The sequence below is a fragment of the Opisthorchis viverrini genome, assembly GCF_000715545.1.
Source record: "Opisthorchis viverrini unplaced genomic scaffold opera_v5_69, whole genome shotgun sequence".
NCBI lineage: Eukaryota > Metazoa > Platyhelminthes > Trematoda > Opisthorchiida > Opisthorchiidae > Opisthorchis > Opisthorchis viverrini.
Window position 1 is genome coordinate 1,132,831 of NW_008751725.1, and position 7,549 is coordinate 1,140,379.

The following is a 7,549-nucleotide window of genomic DNA, read 5'->3' on the forward strand; positions in this document are numbered from 1 at the left end:
GAAAGATAACCTGCAAGGTTATCTTCACTTCATTGATTTCACTGATATGTGGTCAACGTTTTGCGGAGGCTTTTATTTCACTTTCTTCTTCCACTTTGTCTTCTTTCCAGTGAATTTGTCGTCAGTTGAAGCTGTTTTGTAATTGACAGACACCATATATATGTGTATATATATATGATGGTAGGTCAGCAAAGTAACAGCCTTCAAAAGATGTGGTCTTCCCAGAACCTCAACAAGCGACCAAAGGTTTGACAGAAAATAAGTTGTACTACTTTTCCAAGATGAAAGCCATCCTTTTGAATTCACGTAAATTTCAACCTGATACAACACCAGAAAACAACACCTTGATCGAGAGTATACCGTGATAGCCTTTATTTACTGTTAATCCAAGTTACACTAGGTATGCTGCGTACTGTAAAACCAAAATGGAACCCGAACTCCAAAAATAGCAGTCATTGTTCACTTGCACTAAACTGACTTTCCACTACGACATGAACTACGTTTACTACAATCTCCCCTGCTGTTCGGTTGACATGCTCTGTCTAATCCAGCTTGCTCGATTTTTCGAACTTTGGCTGACCGCTAACTGGATGTCAGTATGCTCATTAAACATATTCTTGACGGGCATTGCCTTAATTTACTAGTACAACCCTAAGTGAGACAGGCAGTGTCCTACTTTTTCATGATACTTGTTCACTTTGTGAAATACTGGAAGTCCTAACGTTTGTTTGTGACCGATTGGTCAGGTACACAGTGCTTGTCGAACTGCCTGTTAGTATCTGTAAGATAATATTGTCATCCATAGATGCCCAGGTTTGAGAAGTGACCTTGTAATTACGAGGGGATGCAGTTGAACGTATTACGGCATTTTGGGACTTATGCCCCATTATCCTGCATTCTTTCTCCTGTTATTTTCTATTAGATACAACTAAGCTGAGCGAATAAATTTCCATCCCTAAAAAGCTTGTGCAGTTCACCTCTGGAGGAAAGTGCATTTTAGACCTGCGGCCAAATAGGTTGGTACTTCTTTTCGGAAACATCATGACCAAATCAATAACAAACGGAGAGAAATCTCTTAGGGACCGCTTTGCACACACATACGAGTCGTCCATGAAGAGCCGAATTCGAGATTGTAAGAACAGTCCCTTATATGAACATGATCACGGCTTCTTGAAGACCTTTCGTGACGTCCGTTGGGTAGACGTAATATTAATTATAGAGTTTAAAAATTGTCCATGTGTTATTCTGTCAAACTGTACAAGGAACACCGATTACTGTTAAGCTTGTTTCTGGCCAAATAGGTAGCCCTTTTCACATCAACGAGAATCTTTGAAAGTCTCTTCTTTTATTACGGGAAAAATGTCCTTGCACGACATTTGTTTTTCTCCTAGCAGACGTATTTCTCTTTGCATCTTAAATGGCTGAAACGCGAATGATCGAAAAGAGAAAATTAGGTGGGTCCAAGATTAGCAGCAGACACGTAATTCTGGCAGTAATGGTTTCACAAAGTGTCCAAAGATCGCTTGTTTGACACACGCCTCCAAATTCGATTCGCTGGGCAAGGGTTTTTGAAAAAGATTTGCAACACCCAACTGTCTCAGAAGAAGAGTTTAAGAAACGGTCATCACTGGAGATGTATCCGCTCAAGTGCAATAAATTTTTAGCATGAGAGTATCACTTAGAATCAGCCGTACATATGTAATATCCTTATACTGTTATACCTGGAACGTACCACCGAAAATTTCAACTGAGCGTAACATTCCAACCAGTCTCCATTACCCGACTGGATTGCTAAAGCATTATTTGGGGGAAACTTTTGTAAAACCAATCTCCTCCCCAATTTTGGCCATTCGCAATTTGTTTTACCCTCACCGAAATCTACTGCTCATTCAAAAGAAATCCTTGGCGTAATTTTTGTGTGAGCTATTCAGTCCAGTCAGTAGTACTGGGTTTGTCAGCTGAACGGTGACTATGGTTGCACCCACAGTAAAAAAGCATATTCAGGTGTAGAAGTCTGGGTTGATGTAGTGACTGACTGTCCAAGATAAGAATATACCTTGTGTTTTGATTCGGATGCCATCAAATGACCTCAGGAACCACTCTGCTGAGCATCACTGCATTGCAGTGGTCATTCCCTCAGTTTTGGCGTTAAAGGTTACGGCGACTCGGAAACATTTTAACATTACTCAAGATTGCTTACTCCACTCAAATTGGTTGGACTCTGTTTTCTGCAATCCCCCCGGTGTGTGCGTTGCGCTTAGCCATGCTACTTTCTTCGGTTCTGAGTAGACGACGTGCGAATCTCATTGGTAATCTTGTCTAGCCCACACACGAGAATTCGGGTCGAGCTTTTACTCACGATAAAGCTGTCCTCAGTCTCCACCCTGCTCACTCATACTTTCCCCTGATCAGTTCTCTCTGTTTTTATTGCGACTGAAGGCAAGTGGTTTGTTGTTAGAGTATCTCGATCGCATATGTTTTTCTTCTTCTCACACCATACAAGATTCTCAATCTTTGTTGTCTATGCTCCAAGTGTAGCCAGTCGTGTTATTCCTGATTGAATCAAACAGGCTTCCTCTACAGGATAACTGACTTATGAGCATCATCCGCGGTCGACAACACAGCAGGTACGAATTTAAAACATACCTCAGTTTGGACGCATCCAAAGCAGACCATTTACTCTGTAGTATCGCCATTCGTATCAGCTTTTGATTCGAGTTTGCCACCGGGCATATCTGTCAGTCCTGTTAGCATTTACCTGATCAAATCCACTTTCCCTCAGTATCACGCGAACTGATGTTTCATGATATAGGTGGAGTAAGTCGATACCGAGGAATACTGAGAAGTTCAACAACACTGTACCCTAATAAACTGTAGAGAGAATAGAATCCTCGAAATTCCGGTGAACAGACAAAGGCTGCACACAGCTGTGTGATAAACTCGCATTTGGGAAAGATACAGTAACACTACGGTTTGGTTTATGTGTTCAGTGTTGATCAGCTCATTCAGTGAAAGTTTACGGAACTTGCGAAATTTCTCCTTTCAGGGTAAATTACTTATGGTTTGCTGACAGTATGAGATTTCACCACTTACTCTCACTGTCTGCCCCCACAGGTGGATGCACAGTGTGGTATTCACCTGTTAACTGGAAGGCCGAAGATTTGAATCTCCCTGGTGTTGCTTCTTGACACCCCCATATCGTTTATGATTTTCAACAATATTGAGGCAGTTTTGCAGGGCTTCCACCGGAGCGATAAAAGGTTGGCAGAAATTTCACATTATCTTCATATGATCAGTAAAATTCACAACTTTTCGGACCTTAAAACACGTTGGACGATATTCTCACAGGTTTGTGAATTCAGTCACGGAAATCCACTTGTTCTCAAAAGATAAGTTATCTTTGATACACTGGTCTAAAAGCAAACAACCCTAAGTTAAGAACAGAGAAGGACGTTTGAGAAAGCCAACTGACCTCTATGGTATTCAGTCAGCCAGCAGGCCCTTCGAACAACATAGACAGTCGATCTAAGATTTCCCACATTAAGGTCATTTGATAGAGATCAATAACACTTGTAGGAGTCCAGTGCGTGATCGTTAACACAAATGACGCTGTTGTGCTTACAGTTGTAATCCAACTGCACTGTTACTCAGGAAGTTGTGGACCAAAGTTTTGCTGCTAATACATCACTCGGAATTTTTCAGCAGTAATCCAGATCCGATGTGTAAACACCACAAACAAATCATAAAGAACCCTTATTGGGGCCGGCAGAGCAATGCCCACAATTATCTACTGAACGCACTGAATGTATTTTGAAGCTAAAAATTACGCGTTAATTCACATACTCATTTAGCTTATATGAAATGTGTGAATTGTACGTAAATTTTCAGAAACGCTTGGTAACAATCGATAGATGTATCGCTGGGCAACGTTTCGTTTTTTACGCAAAAGCTTCATCAGGCCAATTGACTAGGTTACGATTGTACACAAGTTTGTTTGTGTTTGATTGATTGTTTTGATAGATTGTTTTGGTTGATTTCAGGTTATGATTGTTTTGAGAAGGTTGGCAGTCAGCCCATGGACTGACCCTTGCCGAAGATATTGAGGATTTGAGTGAAAAATTGATTACTCGAGATGTGCGATTGATAACTTGCAGGCAGATGGCTAAAGCATATGACCTGTACAGGGGGGGGGTCCTAACCACTTTCCGTTATGCTATCGATTTGCAGTGAAAAAACATCACAGTTTTCTACTTATTCATGGAGAAAATTAGACAGTTCGATTAGTGAGGTGCCAAGCTAGTGGAAGCTCTTTTACTTTAGACACCTGCAATTGCTCCACTAGCCCATTTTAGAATGATCGATGGAAGCTTCTATGCCAAAAGTTTTCGTTTTCCAAACCAGTCTATTCTGATGTTACCACCACATAAAGATGACTTCCCCGAGTTTATGGAGTTTGGTATTTTTGACCGAAAAACTGGTGATTAAGTTTTTTTCGCGAGAAGCGCTTACTGAGTCGTGGAAAACGAGAAATATGGCGTTGTTACAAACTGGTTGATTTAAATTACTGCACTATTAGTTACCATAACTCAATAGAGAATTCATATACTGTTGCAATTCCCTGAATGCTCAATCGACTTTACCAACTGATTAAAAGGAAATTCTTTGACGTACTTAATCCTTTTTATGGTCAAGTGGTTATTCTTTCGGGATAAGTCTTCACAAGACGGCATGATTTTCGAATGATTTTTCCACTGGACAACTTTTAGGAGGAACGTGACAAAAAATAATGCATTCAATGAGATTCTTTCTCGCATGGTCCGAGAATGCTCAAGTTGTTCTGAGAATGCAAAGACTCAGACACTCACCAAAACAGACAAACAAAAACTTAATAGTTGTGAAAAAGTTGCTCTGTCAACTGCTACGAAATGATTTGGTATCACCGGATTGCCTCAGCCCCATACCGGTAGATGGCCGCACTCAGAACTGGGTCTCATGTATTCTGGCTGGCTTAGCAACCCCAGTAAGAACCAAGGTGTCGGTTGACAGTGTCGGTTGTACCAGCTGCTACCATAGCCTCTGTCCAAACAAATTCTTTGTTAACGGGGAACAAGTAGCAAGGTCTAAGCAGCTAAGAAGGAAAAAACATCATCGAGCGTGATTTCTGATTAGCTTGGTTGCCGTGTCTATGAGCATGCACTCAGTGTGCTAAAGAAAATATTGACGGTATCTGGGAATCCTGTTACATTCCGGAATAACATGAATTACCATGAGATATCCGGGGACGAGACGGCTCAGTGGTTCGAGAGCGAATTTACTGACCAGAAGGTCCATGGTTTGAACCTGAAGTCCACCTCTCGACTTCACCTCTCCAGGCTTGGACAACCTGGCAGTATCCTAACCCTCGTGCTTCCTTCGGGTGGTATGGCACCTAGGCGCCGTAAAGGTGTTACAGCTGAACGATTTTTTCACGGGATTTCACACGGTCGTGGTTGATTTGAGTAACTATAAAGAAATCGGAAGCTTCTGTCTGTAGCAATCAAATGGAATGACCTGATGGAAACAGAATACTACAGTTTAAGTTCGCATCTAATTGTTGGTGGAAAAATTTTGTCGGATCATCAAACAATTCAATTCCGATCGACAAAGGTCATCAATAACAGAAAACATGAAACAGTGAACTATGCTTCACTGATGTTTACAAAAAACCGTTACCAACTTAACGAAAATTTCTCCGACTGAGAACGATGTTAGCAGGTCACACGGGTGTTTATATTGAAATAGACTCTTTTTTCGTCGTTTTTACATGCGTTCTCCTCATTTTAGACCTGAAGCAAGCCAGAGTCAAAAAAACTTCGCCCTGTCATTGAATTACTCTTGAGCTAGTTAAATTTAGATGCAGTCGACACGACGCAGAGTCGGAAAAACAGAAAATCCGGGGTATTCTGGCTTTATAAGTGCCCTGTGAGGTTTTTCACTCGTATTGCGAGCCTGCCGTTCTATACAACATCAGCATCAACCATATGGTCTACGGAATCAACGGCAGAATGAATAAGGGCAAAGGAAGAAAGCCAGTCGTGTTCTTATTGCGCACAAACCCACTGGTTGGTTCTCATCATGAAGTACAGATCGTTGGGACCTGGTTCACAGGTTTTCTTCCCGAGCATGATACACACATATTTACAGGAACTAGGTGTTGCAACTTCGTATATCTTTAAAATTGCCTCCCATCTTGAATGACTGTCTCTTCGGTTAACAATTCAAATGGACCGCCCTTTTTGAACTGGTGTAATTGAATCCTATTTCATTTTGATAAGACATTTATGTTTTCCGTTTTTTTTACCGCACAAATCGTTTTTACCGCTTCTGTTATACTATTTTTGTAGCAAAACCTTGATCAGCTATAAATTTGTTTCAGTGCATGAGTTTGCGACCCGGTTTCAGTCACGCGTTGACTGTTGATCTATATCGGCTTTGCTTGCCTTTTTGGGTACCTCACCTTTTGTCGGAAACCGTTGAGATTTGTAATTTTGTATTCCGTGTAAATACTTTCATTTTTATAGTGTAGCACATTTGCGTAGCCTTTCGTTCGGAGTTTTCCCGGTTTGGTTGCTGACCTTGGTGCTCGTTGCTCAATAAATCGAAACGGTCGTTACATTAGGGAAGCTCAAGGAACCAAAAACGAATACGGCTCTAAAGTCAGTTCGACTGAACACTACTGAAGCGTGGGTTACCAATCGGGACTGGCTGCTGGCCGATCATTTCAAGCGGAACAAAGACCCAAACAAGTGCTCTCTCAGCCACGCATGGACAAGCACACGCAAAGACAAAATAAGGCGTTCGGCTACCTGATGTCCATATTGCTGATAGGAATTCCAGCACGAATACGTACGTTGCGCGTTTCTGTTGCCTCGAGTGACGAGAGTAGGGTAAGTGCCGATTGTTCGAGCCGTATGTATTTTATCATCTTGACAAGATGGATCAGCAGAACCCATTATTTTAAATTTCATTTGACCGTCAGTCCGATGATGGGTGATAAGAGACTGAATGGAGGAAGGTAAAGGATGAAAAGAAATAGAAGCACATAGTTTTACTTAACCCGGCAAAATTAACTACGATTTACCTTCCTTTGTTTGACCGGTGGCTTGCCAAGCATCCGAAACATGTCTGCCGGACAGACACACATTTGGAAGGGTCTGTGATTTCTTTGAAAAGAAGTTCATCAGTCAAGTGCAGAAAATTTGGGGCCGAGCAAGCAGTCATCGGTCCAAAGAGGTTTGGTAAACATTTGGTGAATTTATAGTCACGTTTTTCCCTACAACTGTTAGTCTTAAATTTCTCCATCGCTATTCATTCCCCGGGTATTTCTATGCCACACTGAAGAACATGATCCCCTAGATACTACATCCCAACAAGCAAATCTCCCCGTTTTTGAGTGATATGTTTGCCACAAAGGATAGAACAGAGTGAACAGAATACACGTTGGTTAATAGCGGTGCTTTCCTGTGCACAAAATTCAACTTGAAATTCAGACCGAGGAATAGTTTTGCTC